Below are 19,456 nucleotides of genomic sequence, written 5' to 3'. Positions count from 1 at the left end.
AGAATTTTTAATCGACTGCGCCGTTACTCCAAGGCTGAGCTACCTATGATGGAGAGTCTCGGCATCAACGCTCCGACAAGACAATCGTCGACGGGACTGTGAAGACGAAGCGGAGAGGACCAGAAACCATGAAGAAAAAAGTGCTCCGACGACAGTACAGACATTCACGCGCCAGCCGTACGCCATAGTAGATCTGACTTCTCTCTACTTTCTCTCTCTATTGAACTTATTTTCACGTACTACTATATGGCCACAAATAATAGAATAATAAAATTTTATTATTCGTACTATATCAATTATTTTGCTCTTTCACATGCTATATTGTGCACTTAAACATCTATCACACGAATAAATATGCTCTTTCACATTACACATTGTTTAAATGACTTTGAACTATACAAATAAATAATACTAATATAATTTAGTTATCTCTTATAGTTGTATTTATCTTTGAAACAGTATATTCTATATCGTCATTATAAATAAAATGGTATTTGGTTATTGTGTTTGTAATTCAAGCATTCACGCGATTCTAAAAGAGTGAAATATCTATTGGTGTACTAAATTGACACACCTTCCAAGCTATGATTATTTTGTTAATTTTTTTGTTACTATGGTCATCCCAAAAATTCACCCTATATATTCTCTCTGGAATCTCACCTACAACGTATCTTGCTAAAAAATCCCTATCAATTGCAACAATTATGATAAACAGATGTTCTCAAAATTAATATATGGTTTAACATAAATAGCAAAAAAAATCCACAAAAACTTGGTAAGAAGATGGTATGTACATAGTACATTGTTGTGACAATAGATTTTTTTTTGTCAGCAATTTAAACAGACTCATACAGACTCTGTAAATCAAACTGGTAGTTCAACATCCATATGGACAACAAAACACGATTGCTTTCTTGCACTGTATGCTAGAGTGTCCGTCTTAACATTCCGCGTCCGTGGTATATGAATGAACTCTGAACTGTAGAAACTGTTTTTCAAGAACCTTATATCTTCTAAATAACTTGCAAAAACTGGTCATTCTTGAGGTTCAAAAACTATCTTCACCAATTGAGAATAATCCATTGCAAATGTAGTCGTAAACGGTCGTAGGTTCTTCATACATTTCATTGCCCAAATTAAAGTTTCTATCTCCGCGTGGAGTGGCTACTGGCACACTCTTGTATTTCTCGCTCCCATTAAACCATCAAAACCTTCTAATGTATTATACCACCCTTGTCCCGAATATTTAACATTTTTTAAAATTTACACTATTTACAAAGAATATTTGTTATCAAATTAGGGGAGAAATATAAGTAATAGTTATTCTTTTTATTTTTTTTATTTTACTCATCTTCATTCTTTTACTTTTTACTAGGTGTTTTCCTGCACCATATGCAGTAAAAAGATTTAAAATATTCTTTTAACAGATAAATATAAATTATATTTAAAAATAAAATTTTATTAATGTTGTAAAAAAAATTCTTTCTCTTATCACTATTTTAATATAAATTTATTAATTAAACATAAAAATTAAGATAAAAATAATTTTGTGTATTTTAAATTATATTTAAGAATATGCATGTATATATATTTAAAATTATAATCTTAGATATATTTTTCTATCTATTTCTTTTAATTAAATATAATAAATAAATTTGTAAAAAATTGATAATTACCAAAAACTAAAATTAAACAATATTTATAAAAAATTTAGATATATAAGAAAATAATTATTTTACGATTAATTTTTATAGTTTTCTAATAAAAAATTGTATACATTTTTGAAAATTTTAGCAATAAAATTGTATAATTTAAAATATATAATTAAATGATATTTCGAAATTTGTAATGCCATATTTGAATATATTTATTTTAATGTTGATTTATGAGTTATTACCATATTCTAAAAGAAATTTCAAAATATAAATTGACATTAACTGTAATATATGAATTATTATCATATTTTAAAAAAATTACTAAAAATATAAATTAACACTAAATGTAATTGTCTATGTCATATTAAACTATAGATTATGTCATCAATTTTAATAGTCATGTCATATTATTTTTGTGAAAATGATTATAAAAATGATATGTTGCAAAATCACTTCTCAAATAATGTATAGAGGATTCTCTTTGCTCCTTTGATGGTTCATCTCCTTATTATGAATTCATCATTTATGACTGGACAAATTTTCCGCGTCTGAAACTTGCCTTGCAAATACTAAACGCCTATTTTAAAAAAGGGAATTTTGAAAATTGAAAATGTAAAATACGACTTAGTTTGATGTAGTGATTGTATTAGACAAAGGAATGATATTCATTAAATTCCTTTCTCCAATACAATCTCCAGACGTTCTACCACCACGCGTTGTCAAATGCGTCGGAGAGTTTGTGAATCACAAGCATCTTGTCAATGGTATATTTTTCCTAATTTGTAAGGGCCTAAATGATTTCATGTCATAGATCTCGTAGAAAGATACAATTGTCTTTTATCTCACTAAAAATGTATATACAGATATCTAAATATGGATAGTTTGGAGATGTAAATTTGATTAATGGTACTAACAATATGTTAAAATATAAATTTTATAATATTTTGTTGAAATGCAATCTTGAAGAAATATATAAGAGTTTTTTGTTATTTTGTTTTCGAAATAATTTGAAAATATCCTATTTATGATTTTAAATTTGAAAGTACACCTCTTTTTTTTTTAAGTTTTGAATACTACATTTTTTATAAGTGTGAAGACATTTTAATCAAGAATAACCAACGGGTTTAGGCTAGTGGCGCTTGAGGGATAACTTCAATACGGCGAACTCACAGTTTCCGTTTAGCCACTCGGGCTACCTTAAATGGTAAGAATATATGGTTGCTGCGAGTTTTATGAGATTAGTCGGTTAACCTCGTTCGCTGGATTCTCACAGTTATAAAAAAAAAGAAAAAAAAGATTAATCCAGATTTTCGCTAGACTGTAAGAAAAAAAATTTTAAATTCAATATTATTATTATTTGTGTTTGAGACAAATACATGTTAATATTTTAAAATAACAAATACATATTTTTAGTCTTATCTCTGACTTTTTTTACTTTAATAATTCTATACAAACATCAAATTAAAGGAAACTCCTTAATCTTAACCAAATCAAACCAGTACTTCGGTTTGTTGGCAAAACCAGGGATAGTTTTATTTACTTGCCAAGCAAGTACGAAGCTTCCTCCTGGATGACCTTCCATGCCTCCTTCACGTGCTTCTGCTCTGTCAATGGCGCTCCTATGGAAAAACGTAGAACCATTTTTCCCGACAAAGCCTGTGTCCCATACAAATATATCTTAGTTTCAAAAGAAGAACAAAAGAGAGAGGGAGAGAGATGTTAGTACTTACAGTGTGAGAAATGAAGAGTTTCCCTGAGGAATTCACTGCCTCTAGGAGCTCGAGGTTTCGACTATTACACTTCTTTTCGTCGTTATCGATAGGAACGATACGAAAGCAGACGAGAGAAAAGATCCGAGGAGTGATAACCTCAAAGTTAGGATCTTGAGAGACAAGTTGTTCAAAAACTTTAGCCAGTTTGATATGGTTTCTTATATAGCTCTTCAATGTCTCAGCTCCATAGAGCCTTAAAACCATCCATAGTTTCAATGATCTGTTAAAACACACACACAACATACTCTCAGTATATTGTATATATGCATGCAGACGTACTCCTGAGAGAGAGAGCAAAGAACCTGAATCTTCGTGAGAGAGCGATTTGCCAATCTTTGTAATCAACAACCAAGTTTGCCTCAGAGGCCTGCCCAAAAAATGAGACTGCTATAGTCTCAAGCTTCCTGGTTTTTTTTGGTGAAACTCAAATTATTCTTACCTTGTTTTTGAGATACTCTGGATTTGCTGAAAAGGCTTCAGTGACAGCATACTGATCCTGTGTATTAAAACAATATTTGTTTTACGTGAAAAGAAAAAAAGAGGGCATATCATATGTATATACCTTCACCCAGAGTAGGGAACAGTCGAAGTTTGTGAGGAGCCCTTTGTAAGCATTCATGTTAAATGAGTCTGCAGTTTCTACTCCGTCTATGTACTGTCTATACTCTGGACATATGCATGCATTCCCAGCGTACGCTGCATCCACATGAAACCACATCTCATTGCTCTGAGAACGCAGCAAAGAGAAATAGCTATCAGTTTCTATGCCTTAGTGAAGTTGACATCAAAATAATAATAGTAATAATAATAATAACTCTGTACAAAGCTTGTGTCCACCTTTGCAATCTTTCCCAGTGCGGCTAACGGATCAACTGCGGTTGAAGAAGTGGTTCCAACCTGGAATTAACAAAAGAATCTTTCAGAAACTAAGCACGCTTCTGAGTAAGTAACAGTTTAGCTAGTGCTTACATTGCCACACAAGAAGAAAGGAATCAATCCAGCTTCAAGATCCCGAGAAACGGCTTCTTGAAGCAATTCTGGACGCAGAGCATAGTTTGTAGAGGTATCTGCCTTCAGAACCCTCCAATTCTCCGGATGGATTCCGGCTATCTGTCACTCACATAAACCGGAAGTTAGCTTTTTTTTTTAGCAAAACTTTCTTTGATCAAATCTGCAAAAACTTCACTTGGCAAGCTTTTTGTAAAGCTGAATGTGTCTGGTCAGAGGAGTAGACAACAAGCTTCCCAAGCGCGTTCTTGCCAGCAGTTCTTAAGACCTTATCTCGAGCAGCAATCATAACAACAAGAATAGCTTCACTAGCTGACCCTTGGATGACTCCACCTCCTTTTCCTAAAGTAACATGTTTAGTTGAATTGTTACGACAAGGTCAACTGGTGAGAAATACAAAGGAATATATGGAATGTAGGAATTATTATTATGGAATTTAATAGAATAGAATCAGCATTCTATTTATTCCAAAACATTTTCGATTTGGAATGAAAATTGTTTTTTTCTAGGATAATATAAAATGTCATGGAATAAAATAGAATAGTGTTTCTATTTTTTAATTATTATAAACTGGTGAACATTTTTGGAATGCAAAGAAATTAAGTATTTTTGAAGATTTTATTCTAAAAAGTGTATTCAAGTTGCACCCTATATATGTTATTTATGATTATATAACCTTTGGAGAGAAACTGTTCGGGTAGGTTGAGCAGTTTTGCAAGCCAATCAAGAACGATTATTTCGAGCTCAGTGGCAGCTGGAGAAGCTACCCAACTAAAACCAATAACATTAAGACCAGTACTCAACATCTCTCCCAAGAACCCTGCAACGCTGCTGTTAGAAGGGTAATAAGCAAAGAAACTAGGGCTTTGCCAATGCGTTACTCCAGGCAATATCTTCACCTTAACATCTGCATAAAAGAAAACTTACATCAGATCTGTCTATGCTCAACCAAAAAGTATCAGAAATGGTCCAAAAAACTGGAAGTGGGTATTCCGTTATTTCACCATCAAGAACTTGTTCCAGCGTTTCAGGGTGGTCTGGTGCTGAATCAGGCAAAAGGTTATGAAGATAACCAGGCTGTATCAGAGAGACAAGTAACATGAATAAACAAGAGAGATTCAAATAGCAAAGCCTAATCTCATGACAATTCCAATTTGGTTAAACCGTAAACACACACATCAAAGTGATGTTCACAGAGAAAAGTCAGCGACCTGAACTTGGCTACGGACAGGGAAAGTTTCGATGGTTTTGTAATAATCAGCAATGAAATCAACCATTCGATGTCCGTACTCTCTCAGTTGCTCAGAGTCCATCGGCTTCAACACGTTCTTACTACCATACTCCCTGTTCCATGATAATAAAAACTCAAGCAAGATTCGTAAGGAATCATGACAAAAGCGTACATTCTTTCAAGAACTTACATTCTTTCTTGTTTATATCTCAGAAGCTTTTATGAGTGGTTTGGGTTTCAGCTCTCTCTTATTTATATGCCACATTGTATGGGTTATTATAAAGATGCCTACTTGTATTTGTTGAGCTTTTGTTGCTGGCCTGTTTGGTTCAGAATTGTAAGCATATTTTGGATTCTGGATTGAGTTACAAGTGTTAAAAAAACAGCAAGGCCATTATAATATTATAAAAAGATAACACATGTTCTTAGAACTTTTCTGAAAAATAGGCTTTCCTAGTAAAGAAAATCTCATCACATCTATATTATTATTTATGAAGTGATTTTGTTTATTTGTCATGATTTCCATGATTTTAAGTAATTTTACTCATTTATCATGTTTAATTAGGTTTAAGCTGAGTAATTACTTTATTAATAGTTTTTGGCTGAGTCAATAATTTATTAATTTAAATAATATAACTATAAAATTTGTAACTAGACATATATTATTTGATTTTGCTTATTTGTCATGTTCTCCATAATTTTAGCTAATTTTGATTATTTGTCATGTTTTTATTAGGTCTTAGTTTAGCATTAATTTATTATTAGTTTTTAGCTGAGTCATTAATTTATAAATTTAAATAATATAACTATAAGATTTGTAACTAGATATATTATTATTTTGATTTTTCTTATTTGTCATTGTTTCCATGATTTTAGTTAATTTTGCTAATTTATCATGTTTTTACTAGGTTTTAGCTAAGTCATTAATTTATTATTAGTTTTTAGTTGAGTCATTAATTTATTAATTTAAATAATATAACTATTTCAAGCTTTGTAATTAGACATAAAATTTTTAATTTTTTTGTAAGTTTCACGAGTTAGGACCGATTCTTATTATTCTAATTTAAAATCATATTTGTCAGGGGATAATTTTAAATCATATATGTTTCTCGATGTGGAATATAATCTATTTTTATTATAGTTTATTGTTTAATGATAATATAGATAGTGTGTAAGTATATTTATCTTAGTCAATGTTGTATTATAGTTATAGTAGTATGTAAATGGTAATACAGAAAACTATGAGGCCGACTTTATCTTAATATCCATCTTAATAATATATTGTAATAATTTGCCGAATCTATGCTATGATAGTATATATTCTCATCATACTTTTGACGGGAAACACACACAAAACTTACAAAACTTCATCTTTAAGTAATATGAAACATTTTTGAATGTTGTCTTTTTGAAAAGAAGCATGTTTCACTTTTTCTAATTAGAGATACTGAGTCGACTAAAGATTGATATAAAATTAGAGTAAATGTGTTGATACTTTAGAATATGAAAAAAAATCAAAAACATTTGCAACTGAATTAGTGTTAGTTGATACTGTTGTAAATATATTAATTTATTTCGTTATTGATTCACGTTAATTATATGATTTGGTGTTAGTCATTTATTTTGAAATTTAATTTGTAGGGAACTAGGACTCATGCTTCTGTTGAAAAATGTTCTTTTGGACTTGTCTTTTGGTAATTTCTGATCTAAGTTATCCCAAGAAGATTCTTTTATTCTGCATAATTTTACTTTGGTGATTATACCATAAAATATAGGACGACTTCACTACTTTTTAAGATAAATTTCTATAGAAAAACCAAAATCATACTTTGTGATGATTTTACAAAAGAGTTAACAAATAATTATTTCAAGGAATTTAAAAAATACTGGGACGTTAATATGAAAAGGAATTTTTAGTCAGTGAATTTTCTCTATCATATTTTGGTTTTATTGATGTGTCATATTTATGATATGTTTGTTCCCAAGTTCTTCTTTTTAATATTTTGTGTTTTAGATATTATTGGTGAAGTTATGAATGCTGAACCTTTAAAATATATGATTGCAAAAGGAAAGTTTTTAACTAAGTTAAAATTAATTATTCGTGACAATGTAAATTTTATTCAGAGTTTAATTTAATTTAATATTGTTATATTTTTATGACATGACGCTAATTTAAATTTTTAATATTTAGTGATACATGTTTAACATGCACATTGGGTCTTGGTAGACAAACCAAGTGTTAGATTTCTTTAAACCGTTCATGAAAATCACAATGATATGTATTATTGAGTTTTATCCAAGTTCTCTGCATAACTCTACGTGGCCAAGAACATGTACTACTAAATAAATATTTTTTCTCCTTCATATTAAGTGCGTTGGCACTTAAGCCATTTTTAAAAAAAAAATTAGACTCTTTAATATTATAAGAAACTCTGTTAAATTGTGATTCAATTTCCGGATATAAGAATCATGTATAAACAATAAGAAAAAAATTTCCACGCAATAAGCAATTGATAAATTTAGTTAAAAAGATTGAAAAAACACAAAAAATAATATTTATATCTATTTAAATTATTAGCATAAATATAAAAATAACATTTAAATAAAATTATTAAAAATACATATTAGCTCCCACAAACTGCGAGCCCATACCCAGTTGTAAAATTTTAAATTATTTCGTTAAGTAAAATATGAGTTTTATGACTATTTTTATTTTATTTTCGAGGCAAAGTGATGATAAATATAATCCTTTGATGGGATTGTTGATCCTGTTATTAATAAAATGATATTAAAAACTTAGGGTAAAAACTTAGATTTTTGATGAATACAATTTACACATGAAACAAAATTGAAGTTCACTCAAACAATTTTCAAGTCAAATGAGTTGTGAGAATCTATAAAACATGAATAATACAAGATTTCAATTATTGTACTCAAAATTTTGATTAAATAACAATGAATTTTCTTTTCTTTTAGTTAAAAGATTGTAAATCTTCAATGCAATAACACTAGCTTTCAAAATATTTTTACGATATATTCTATATATAATAAGTTAATAACCAACAGCACTAAATTATAATAGAGAAAATGCAATCAGTCATTGAATAACAATAGATTATAAAATCTGTAGAGTTAACTCTAAATCCACTATTGAATAACATCACCTAAATCAATGCACTAATATTTTCAAAACTAAAAATCTCTGTTATTCAGACACACACAGATAAATTCAATTTTTAAAACTAACAGATTTTCAATTAACAAACCATTTATTGTTCAGATTTTGTTATTAATGATGTAAAAACCCTTATCACTTCCAATATTTCAAGCTAACAAATAAAAATTATTGTTTTATTTGTAACAATGAATTTCATTCACAAAACTATATGAAGAAGGATGCATTTGTAAGATGCGTTCAGGCATCGACGTTCGGGTCTATGGGTCAGGTACTAGTTTCTTTCAGGTCTGGGTTCTTCGATTCCTAGACATTTGGACCCAACTTTGAATATTTTGATTATTTATCATATTTTTATTAGATCTTAGCTTAGTCATTAATTTATTATTAGTTTTAGCTAAATCATTAATTTATTAATTTAAATAATATAACTATAAGATTTGTAACTAGATATAATTGTTTTGATTTTTCTTACTTGTCATGTTCTCCATGATTTTAGTTAATTTTGCTAATTTATCATGTTTTTATTAGGTTTTAGCTAAGTCATTAATTTACTATTAGTTTTTAGTTGAGTTATTAATTTATTAATTTAAATAATATAACTAATTAAAGCTTTGTAATTAGACATATAATTTTTTTTAAAAATTGTAAGTTTAGCTAGGACCAATTCTTATTATTCTATTTTAAAGTCATATTTGTCATTGGATAATTTTAAATCATATTTGTTTCTGGATGTGGAACATAATCTATTTTTATTGTAGTTTATTGTTTAATGATAATATAGATAGTGTGTAAGTAACATTTATCTTAGTCAATGTCGTATTATAGTTATAGTAGTATGTAAATGCTAATACGTAAAACAATGAGGCCGACTTTATCTTACTATCCATCTTAATAATGTATTGTAATAATTTTCCGAATATGTGCTATGATAGTATATATATATTCTCATCATACGTTTGACGGGAATACACACAAAACTTACAAACTTCATCTTTAAATATCATGAAACATTTTTGAATGTTGTCTTTTTAAAAAAGAAGCATGTTTCTTTTTTTCTTATTAGAGATACTGAGTCGATTAAAGATTGCTATAAAATTAGAGTAAATGTGTTGATACTTTAAAATCATGAAAAATTCAAAATTTGTTTCAACTGAACTGGTGTTGGTTGATACCTTTGTAAATATATTAATTTACTTCGTTATTGATTCACGTTAATTATATGATTTGGTGTTAGTCACTTATTTTGAAAATTGATTTGTAGGGAACTAAGACTCATGCTTCTATTGAAAAATGTTCTTTTGGCGACTTGTTTTTTGGTAAATTCTAATCTAAGTTATCTCAAGAGGATTCTTTTATTCTGCATAATTTTACGTTTGGTGATTATACCATAAAATATAGGACGACTCCACTGCTTTTAAAGATAATTTTTATAGAACAACCAAAATCATACCTTGTGATGATTTTACAAAAGAGTTAACAAATAATTATTTCAAAGAATTTTAAAAAAAATATTGGGACGTTAATATCAAAAGGAATCTGAGCAATCGCACCTTGACGGTGGAAGAACAGCTTCCAGTCTCAGAATATGCAAGAAGAATCGATGATTTAGCCATTAAACAGCTTCTATATTGAAAGTGATACTGTATTCAATAGTCACGGGCATGTCGAAACGTCTTTGCGAGATGTTTAGAAGATTAAGTATATAAACACCGCCTGGAAGAGGAATACAAAGCATTGAATGTTTGAATGTGGTAGTCCAAAGGAGTAAATGCTTCTTAATGGCGATGAATTGATGTATCCATAACGTTTTAGAGGAGAAGAATCTTAGATGAACGGACGCGAACAAAGCTAGATCCAGAAACTAATAAAAAAAATTGATCCAAAGATTCATCAGGAAGATACATCTCGAACATCTTCCTGAAACTCCATTAATGGCTATATGGTTCTTGATTGAGAAGGATTCGTACGACGTCGGATGGAAGGTGACGCTTAAACCTAAACGTTAAAGTTGATTTCTATTGGGCTGGTTGACTGGTTTCTTCATCCACACTTGAGGCCCAAACACATTCATAAAAGCTCGTATCAATTGCAGTTAATGAAACGGCGCATTTTCCTTACCTCGACACGTGTCACGCCCACAAAACTCGAATTTCTTAGCTGGATGCTGATTTCTCCTGACGACTCCACTGCTTTTAAAGATAATTTTTTATAGAACAACCAAAATCATACCTTGTGATGATTTTACAAAAGAGTTAACAAATAATTATTTCAAAGAATTTAAAAAAAAATATTGGGACGTTAATATCAAAAGGAATTTTTAGTCAGTGAATTTTCTCTATCATATTTTTGTTTTTATTGATGTGTCCTATTTATGATACTAGGGCCGATCCGCGCTACGCGCGGAGGTATGATTTATATGTGATGTATGAAGCTATAGAATTGTATCTTATTTTAGAACATGGTCTATGGGTTTTTTGCAAGAGAAATGTATTATAAAATTTAAGGTTTTCAAGAATGTTGGTGTGTAGAAGTTATATGTTAGTTTATTCTATAGTTTATTTTAATATTTTAATAATCTTATTAAATTTAGCCGGTTTCTTTGAAAATTTGATGTGAAGATAATATTTTAATTCTTTAGCTTAAAGATTAACTCTTCTGATTATATAAAAAAATTGTGTACAATTCAAGTATAATTTTATCTTAGTTTTACATATTTCTAAAAGATCATTTATATAGTTATGATCAATACTTGTAGTGTTTATAATAAGTCTTGCATATCTATTTGTAATCTGTGTTTACTAAATTGTATATTAAGGTAGGGGTCGGTGTGCGCATTTTTTATAAAATATGTTGTAGTTTTAGAGTTATTTATACATTTTTGTAATTATTTTTACATTTTTTACAATTGTTTTTATATTACTTAAAAATTATAGTTCGTATTTGTTTTCATATTTTTTACAATCAAGCTTTTTTTTAATTATAATGTTGTTAGAGATATCTTAATGGTCGTCACTATAAGAATTCTGTTGTAGAATTATTTTTAAGAGCAGATAAGCAATGTGAGTTATACTTCTAGTTTATTTTAATTGTAATTTAATGCATGAGTGGACATCATATTAGATCGAGTTTAATTTTATGGCTATTCAGATTTTGGGTTTTAAGATATAGAGATTTAAGTTTTATTTGGATATTTATTAGTTTTGGTTCGGGTTCGGTTGCTACCCGTTTATTTTATTTTATTTTATTGAAACCCAAAATATTTTAAAATCTTCAAATCCCAAAATAAAAGTAATATTCTTATATGTTATAATTATGTATAACTAAATACATAAAATTATCATGAAATTTGGTTCGTTTGATATTAGAGTGGAAAAACCACTAAATATTTATTGTTTTGAGTCTTCTTTTTTTTTAATATTTTAAGTATTTACTTTTGACAGTTTTTAAATACTTTCAGGCATTTTTGACAGCTCTAAGTATTTTTTGAGTATTTTAGCTATTTTGAATATTATATTTTATATCTTCGATATTAAGTTGGATTTTCCGATTTTGATATTTTTCTAAGCCCTAGTTTAATGTATACTTTTATGTTATTTTCTCTTGACTTATTCTCTTTTGTATATGATATTATTCCATAGTAAACGAAAATATATTACTTCGCAAAATATGTTGGTATTATCATAGACTGTACTTAGCCGTTCCGGAGCATTATGTTTACCATCAATGGAGTGGTAGCAAACTATTACAAAGGTAAAACACCTCAAAAATGAAATTGTAGTGACTGCACTTATAGAAAACAAAGCATATTTTTTTGTAAAAAAAGAAAGAGTATCATTTGGTAAAAAAGAATTCTCCATGTTTTGGACTGAGTTTGTGATAAGGTTAAAACCAAAAAGTGTAATCTTAAATCTTAAACACAGACAAATATTCTTAAAACTATGATAAACAACAACTTACGTATGAAAGCAATCCCAGTTAAATAGAATAGTGGTGATCATTAGAATAGTCCCAGATCCATCTGTTCCATGTCACTGGTCGACGAACCATTCCACATCTTCTCCGGTCCCTCGCCATCTTCTGATTCTCCATGCCCGATATGCTCTTCATGAGCACCACCACTGCAACCCCTCCTCTGCCACCGTCATCACCACCACCTGGAAATACTATTTAACGTTTAGTAGAAAAAAATTTAGTAGATTTGAGCGATAAGAGTATCTGCTTCTCCACACTGAGAGCACAAAAGTATTGCACCTGAAAAGTACAGTCAAAGAGCTAATAGAGCACAACAAAAATTTATACTTTCATGTTCCCATCAGTGGTTTTCATAGTAATTAGAGCAATCTAAATGTTACCAATCCTAAAAACAAATACATGACATCAGAACTGTATATCTTCATGAACAGAGGGGCAGACACACACACATCATCTCATCATTTATGGGATGGTATAAAGTGTGAGTGAAATAGCTAATAGAACACAACAAAGTTCATAATTTCATGTTTCCACCAAAGGTTTTCACAATAATTACCAATTCAAAAAAAAAATATTGGAAGTCAACATGTAATCTTCACGAATCATCATTGAAAATCTTGAAAGACGTAACCAAGAACACATGGGCGTACACACATCATCACACAATTTATGTAATGGTATAAGAGCTAATAAATAGCGACAGAAAATTTAAAAAAGCATAAGATTTAAAAAATCGCAGGATATCTATGAGACCACATCTCGCTCACCAACACATCCATAAAATTTTCCAAACACAACTTTCTTAGTTAAACATAGAAATTAAAATCTGATCTAGGGATTTAAATCCAGCTTCAGTATCGGCATGTGAATACACACAAAAGAAAAGAAAGAACTAACCCCATCAAATTGATCATGGATCTGAATACAGAAGGGTTGTGAATGCCATAGGATACATGACGGCGGTTTCAGTGTCTCGGAGCCTGAACAGAAGCTATGTTGCTTTGTTGACTGCGGCTATGTAAGAGGACATGTAAATAGGATAATCCAGAAGGTGTTAAATCGAAGTAAACAGTAAGAATAGTTACCTTTTGATCAACCATTATCAGATTCACGCCCATCAACTCTCCACACCTTCTGGACTACAGATGAGAGGAAAAAGAAAGCAAAATCCGTAAGAAAGTACAGATGGTTTCATGCATTCCGGAGTCCTCCATATCATGCTTCTTCTTCAATATCCAGTGCTTATCTAAACATACAGTAGTCTGAAACTGTTCTCATTAACATCGCATTCCAAGGTATTCTAAGACAAAATACAAAACTTTCAGAAAATGAAAAGAAAGAAATCTATAATAATTAGAAAAAACCTCGATTTTGGTTTACTGTCGTCTTATTGTCTTCCTTGCTCCTTCCTAAAAGAAATTGTCAAAAGTCCATTTTCAGACTGAAAACATCATATATTAAAGAAAAACAAAACAAAATCAGCTGTTCCAAAGATCTGACGGAGAGATTTAGATCAACCTAACCTTTGTAGGAAGGAATTGGATGTACCAATGAATATGAACAGTTTGGGTCTTGCTGGATCATGTGAACCGATATAGCTATGGTCATGGATTCCTGCGAACAACACATCGGTCGATCAAATGTAGGTGTAAGTTTGTAAGAAGAAAACAAAAACCCATAAGAGAGAATCTGAGCAATCGCACCTTGACGGTGGAAGAACAGCTTCCAGTCTCAGAATATGCAAGAAGAATCGATGATTTAGCCATTAAACAGCTTCTATATTGAAAGTGATACTGTATTCAATAGTCACGGGCATGTCGAAACGTCTTTGCGAGATGTTTAGAAGATTAAGTATATAAACACCGCCTGGAAGAGGAATACAAAGCATTGAATGTTTGAATGTGGTAGTCCAAAGGAGTAAATGCTTCTTAATGGCGATGAATTGATGTATCCATAACGTTTTAGAGGAGAAGAATCTTAGATGAACGGACGCGAACAAAGCTAGATCCAGAAACTAATAAAAAAATTGATCCAAAGATTCATCAGGAAGATACATCTCGAACATCTTCCTGAAACTCCATTAATGGCTATATGGTTCTTGATTGAGAAGGATTCGTACGACGTCGGATGGAAGGTGACGCTTAAACCTAAACGTTAAAGTTGATTTCTATTGGGCTGGTTGACTGGTTTCTTCATCCACACTTGAGGCCCAAACACATTCATAAAAGCTCGTATCAATTGCAGTTAATGAAACGGCGCATTTTCCTTACCTCGACACGTGTCACGCCCACAAAACTCGAATTTCTTAGCTGGATGCTGATTTCTCCTGACGACTCCACTGCTTTTAAAGATAATTTTTTATAGAACAACCAAAATCATACCTTGTGATGATTTTACAAAAGAGTTAACAAATAATTATTTCAAAGAATTAAAAAAAAATATTGGGACGTTAATATCAAAAGGAATTTTTAGTCAGTGAATTTTCTCTATCATATTTTTGTTTTTATTGATGTGTCCTATTTATGATACTAGGGCCGATCCGCGCTACGCGCGGAGGTATGATTTATATGTGATGTATGAAGCTATAGAATTGTATCTTATTTTAGAACATGGTCTATGGGTTTTTTGCAAGAGAAATGTATTATAAAATTTAAGGTTTTCAAGAATGTTGGTGTGTAGAAGTTATATGTTAGTTTATTCTATAGTTTATTTTTAATATTTTAATAATCTTATTAAATTTAGCCGGTTTCTTTGAAAATTTGATGTGAAGATAATATTTTAATTCTTTAGCTTAAAAGATTAACTCTTCTGATTATATAAAAAAATTTGTGTACAATTCAAGTATAATTTTATCTTAGTTTTACATATTTCTAAAAGATCATTTATATAGTTATGATCAATACTTGTAGTGTTTATAATAAGTCTTGCATATCTATTTGTAATCTGTGTTTACTAAATTGTATATTAAGGTAGGGGTCGGTGTGCGCATTTTTTATAAAATATGTTGTAGTTTTAGAGTTATTTATACATTTTTGTAATTATTTTTACATTTTTTACAATTGTTTTTATATTACTTAAAAATTATAGTTCGTATTTGTTTTCATATTTTTTACAATCAAGCTCTTTTTTTTAATTATAATGTTGTTAGAGATATCTTAATGGTCGTCACTATAAGAATTCTGTTGTAGAATTATTTTTAAGAGCAGATAAGCAATGTGAGTTATACTTCTAGTTTATTTTAATTGTAATTTAATGCATGAGTGGACATCATATTAGATCGAGTTTAATTTTATGGCTATTCAGATTTTGGGTTTTAAGATATAGAGATTTAAGTTTTATTTGGATATTTATTAGTTTTGGTTCGGGTTCGGTTGCTACCCGTTTATTTTATTTTATTTTATTGAAACCCAAATATATTTTAAAATCTTCAAATCCCAAAATAAAAGTAATATTCTTATATGTTATAATTATGTATAACTAAATACATAAAATTATCATGAAATTTGGTTCGTTTGATATTAGAGTGGAAAAACCACTAAATATTTATTGTTTTGAGTCTTCTTTTTTTTTAATATTTTAAGTATTTACTTTTGACAGTTTTTAAATACTTTCAGGCATTTTTGACAGCTCTAAGTATTTTTTGAGTATTTTAGCTATTTTGAATATTATATTTTATATCTTCGATATTAAGTTGGATTTTCCGATTTTGATATTTTTCTAAGCCCTAGTTTAATGTATACTTTTATGTTATTTTCTCTTGACTTATTCTCTTTTTGTATATGATATTATTCCATAGTAAACGAAAATATATTACTTCGCAAAATATGTTGGTATTATCATAGACTGTACTTAGCCGTTCCGGAGCATTATGTTTACCATCAATGGAGTGGTAGCAAACTATTACAAAGGTAAAACACCTCAAAAATGAAATTGTAGTGACTGCACTTATAGAAAACAAAGCATATTTTTTTGTAAAAAAAGAAAGAGTATCATTTGGTAAAAAAGAATTCTCCATGTTTTGGACTGAGTTTGTGATAAGGTTAAAACCAAAAAGTGTAATCTTAAATCTTAAACACAGACAAATATTCTTAAAACTATGATAAACAACAACTTACGTATGAAAGCAATCCCAGTTAAATAGAATAGTGGTGATCATTAGAATAGTCCCAGATCCATCTGTTCCATGTCACTGGTCGACGAACCATTCCACATCTTCTCCGGTCCCTCGCCATCTTCTGATTCTCCATGCCCGATATGCTCTTCATGAGCACCACCACTGCAACCCCTCCTCTGCCACCGTCATCACCACCACCTGGAAATACTATTTAACGTTTAGTAGAAAAAAATTTAGTAGATTTGAGCGATAAGAGTATCTGCTTCTCCACACTGAGAGCACAAAAGTATTGCACCTGAAAAGTACAGTCAAAGAGCTAATAGAGCACAACAAAAATTTATACTTTCATGTTCCCATCAGTGGTTTTCATAGTAATTAGAGCAATCTAAATGTTACCAATCCTAAAAACAAATACATGACATCAGAACTGTATATCTTCATGAACAGAGGGGCAGACACACACACATCATCTCATCATTTATGGGATGGTATAAAGTGTGAGTGAAATAGCTAATAGAACACAACAAAGTTCATAATTTCATGTTTCCACCAAAGGTTTTCACAATAATTACCAATTCAAAAAAAAATATTGGAAGTCAACATGTAATCTTCACGAATCATCATTGAAAATCTTGAAAGACGTAACCAAGAACACATGGGCGTACACACATCATCACACAATTTATGTAATGGTATAAGAGCTAATAAATAGCGACAGAAAATTTAAAAAGCATAAGATTTAAAAATCGCAGGATATCTATGAGACCACATCTCGCTCACCAACACATCCATAAAATTTTCCAAACACAACTTTCTTAGTTAAACATAGAAATTAAAATCTGATCTAGGGATTTAAATCCAGCTTCAGTATCGGCATGTGAATACACACAAAAGAAAAGAAAGAACTAACCCCATCAAATTGATCATGGATCTGAATACAGAAGGGTTGTGAATGCCATAGGATACATGACGGCGGTTTCAGTGTCTCGGAGCCTGAACAGAAGCTATGTTGCTTTGTTGACTGCGGCTATGTAAGAGGACATGTAAATAGGATAATCCAGAAGGTGTTAAATCGAAGTAAACAGTAAGAATAGTTACCTTTTGATCAACCATTATCAGATTCACGCCCATCAACTCTCCACACCTTCTGGACTACAGATGAGAGGAAAAAGAAAGCAAAATCCGTAAGAAAGTACAGATGGTTTCATGCATTCCGGAGTCCTCCATATCATGCTTCTTCTTCAATATCCAGTGCTTATCTAAACATACAGTAGTCTGAAACTGTTCTCATTAACATCGCATTCCAAGGTATTCTAAGACAAAATACAAAACTTTCAGAAAATGAAAAGAAAGAAATCTATAATAATTAGAAAAAAACCTCGATTTGGTTTACTGTCGTCTTATTGTCTTCCTTGCTCCTTCCTAAAAGAAATTGTCAAAAGTCCATTTTCAGACTGAAAACATCATATATTAAAGAAAAACAAAACAAAATCAGCTGTTCCAAAGATCTGACGGAGAGATTTAGATCAACCTAACCTTTGTAGGAAGGAATTGGATGTACCAATGAATATGAACAGTTTGGGTCTTGCTGGATCATGTGAACCGATATAGCTATGGTCATGGATTCCTGCGAACAACACATCGGTCGATCAAATGTAGTGTAAGTTTGTAAGAAGAAAACAAAAACCCATAAGAGAGAATCTGAGCAATCGCACCTTGACGGTGGAAGAACAGCTTCCAGTCTCAGAATATGCAAGAAGAATCGATGATTTAGCCATTAAACAGCTTCTATATTGAAAGTGATACTGTATTCAATAGTCACGGGCATGTCGAAACGTCTTTGCGAGATGTTTAGAAGATTAAGTATATAAACCACCGCTGGAAGAGGAAATACAAAGCATTGAATGTTTGAATGTGGTAGTCCAAAGGAGTAAATGCTTCTTAATGGCGATGAATTGATGTATCCATAACGTTTTAGAGGAGAAGAATCTTAGATGAACGGACGCGAACAAAGCTAGATCCAGAAACTAATAAAAAAATTGATCCAAAGATTCATCAGGAAGATACATCTCGAACATCTTCCTGAAACTCCATTAATGGCTATATGGTTCTTGATTGAGAAGGATTCGTACGACGTCGGATGGAGGTGACGCTTAAACCTAAACGTTAAAGTTGATTTCTATTGGGCTGGTTGACTGGTTTCTTCATCCACACTTGAGGCCCAAACACATTCATAAAAGCTCGTATCAATTGCAGTTAATGAAACGGCGCATTTTCCTTACCTCGACACGTGTCACGCCCACAAAACTCGAATTTCTTAGCTGGATGCTGACGTGGCGCGCCCAGGAGAGAGGAAACTCTCTTTTATATATAAAGATGTTTGTTCACGAGTTCTTCTTTCTATTTTTTTGTCTTTCAATGCACTAATATTTTAGAACTAATAATCTCTGTTATTCAGACACACACCGATAAATTTAATTTTTAAAACTAACAGATTTTTAACTAACAAACCATTTATTGTTCAGA

At 30.6% G+C, this 19,456-nt stretch overlaps 3 long non-coding RNA genes and 1 pseudogene across 6 annotated transcripts; all 4 read right to left on the bottom strand.

Annotated features, from left to right (window-relative positions):
• Positions 1-3,129: 3,129 nt before the first annotated feature.
• Positions 3,130-5,815, bottom strand: LOC106365249 (annotated as a pseudogene).
• A 6,862-nt stretch (positions 5,816-12,677) lies between these two features.
• LOC125577797 lies at positions 12,678-15,144 on the bottom strand. 3 transcript variants are annotated; one of them, XR_007316191.1, is made up of 6 exons: positions 14,520-15,144; positions 14,340-14,430; positions 14,181-14,225; positions 13,902-14,078; positions 13,714-13,830; positions 12,678-13,007 (listed from the first exon to the last, which is right to left on the bottom strand). It is a non-coding gene; the product is annotated as an uncharacterized LOC125577797 (long non-coding RNA). The 3 variants fall into 3 exon arrangements; XR_007316189.1 differs by having other exon boundaries at positions 12,678-12,998; positions 14,520-15,143; XR_007316190.1 differs by having other exon boundaries at positions 12,678-12,998; positions 13,714-13,824; positions 14,520-15,142.
• Positions 15,145-16,807: 1,663 nt separating this feature from the next.
• Positions 16,808-18,296, bottom strand: LOC125577798. Of its 2 annotated transcripts, none has more exons than XR_007316192.1 (3): positions 18,029-18,296; positions 17,841-17,957; positions 16,808-17,128 (listed from the first exon to the last, which is right to left on the bottom strand). It is a non-coding gene; the product is annotated as an uncharacterized LOC125577798 (long non-coding RNA). The 2 variants fall into 2 exon arrangements; XR_007316193.1 differs by having other exon boundaries at positions 17,841-17,951.
• A 17-nt stretch (positions 18,297-18,313) lies between these two features.
• Positions 18,314-18,802, bottom strand: LOC125577799. Its single transcript, XR_007316194.1, has 3 exons — positions 18,646-18,802; positions 18,467-18,557; positions 18,314-18,352 (listed from the first exon to the last, which is right to left on the bottom strand). It is a non-coding gene; the product is annotated as an uncharacterized LOC125577799 (long non-coding RNA).
• Between the last annotated feature and the right edge of the window lie 654 nt (positions 18,803-19,456).

This window comes from Brassica napus, chromosome A9, assembly GCF_020379485.1.
Source record: "Brassica napus cultivar Da-Ae chromosome A9, Da-Ae, whole genome shotgun sequence".
In the NCBI taxonomy this organism is placed as follows: Eukaryota; Viridiplantae; Streptophyta; class Magnoliopsida; order Brassicales; family Brassicaceae; genus Brassica; species Brassica napus.
This window is presented reverse-complemented; position numbering and strand designations above follow the sequence as displayed.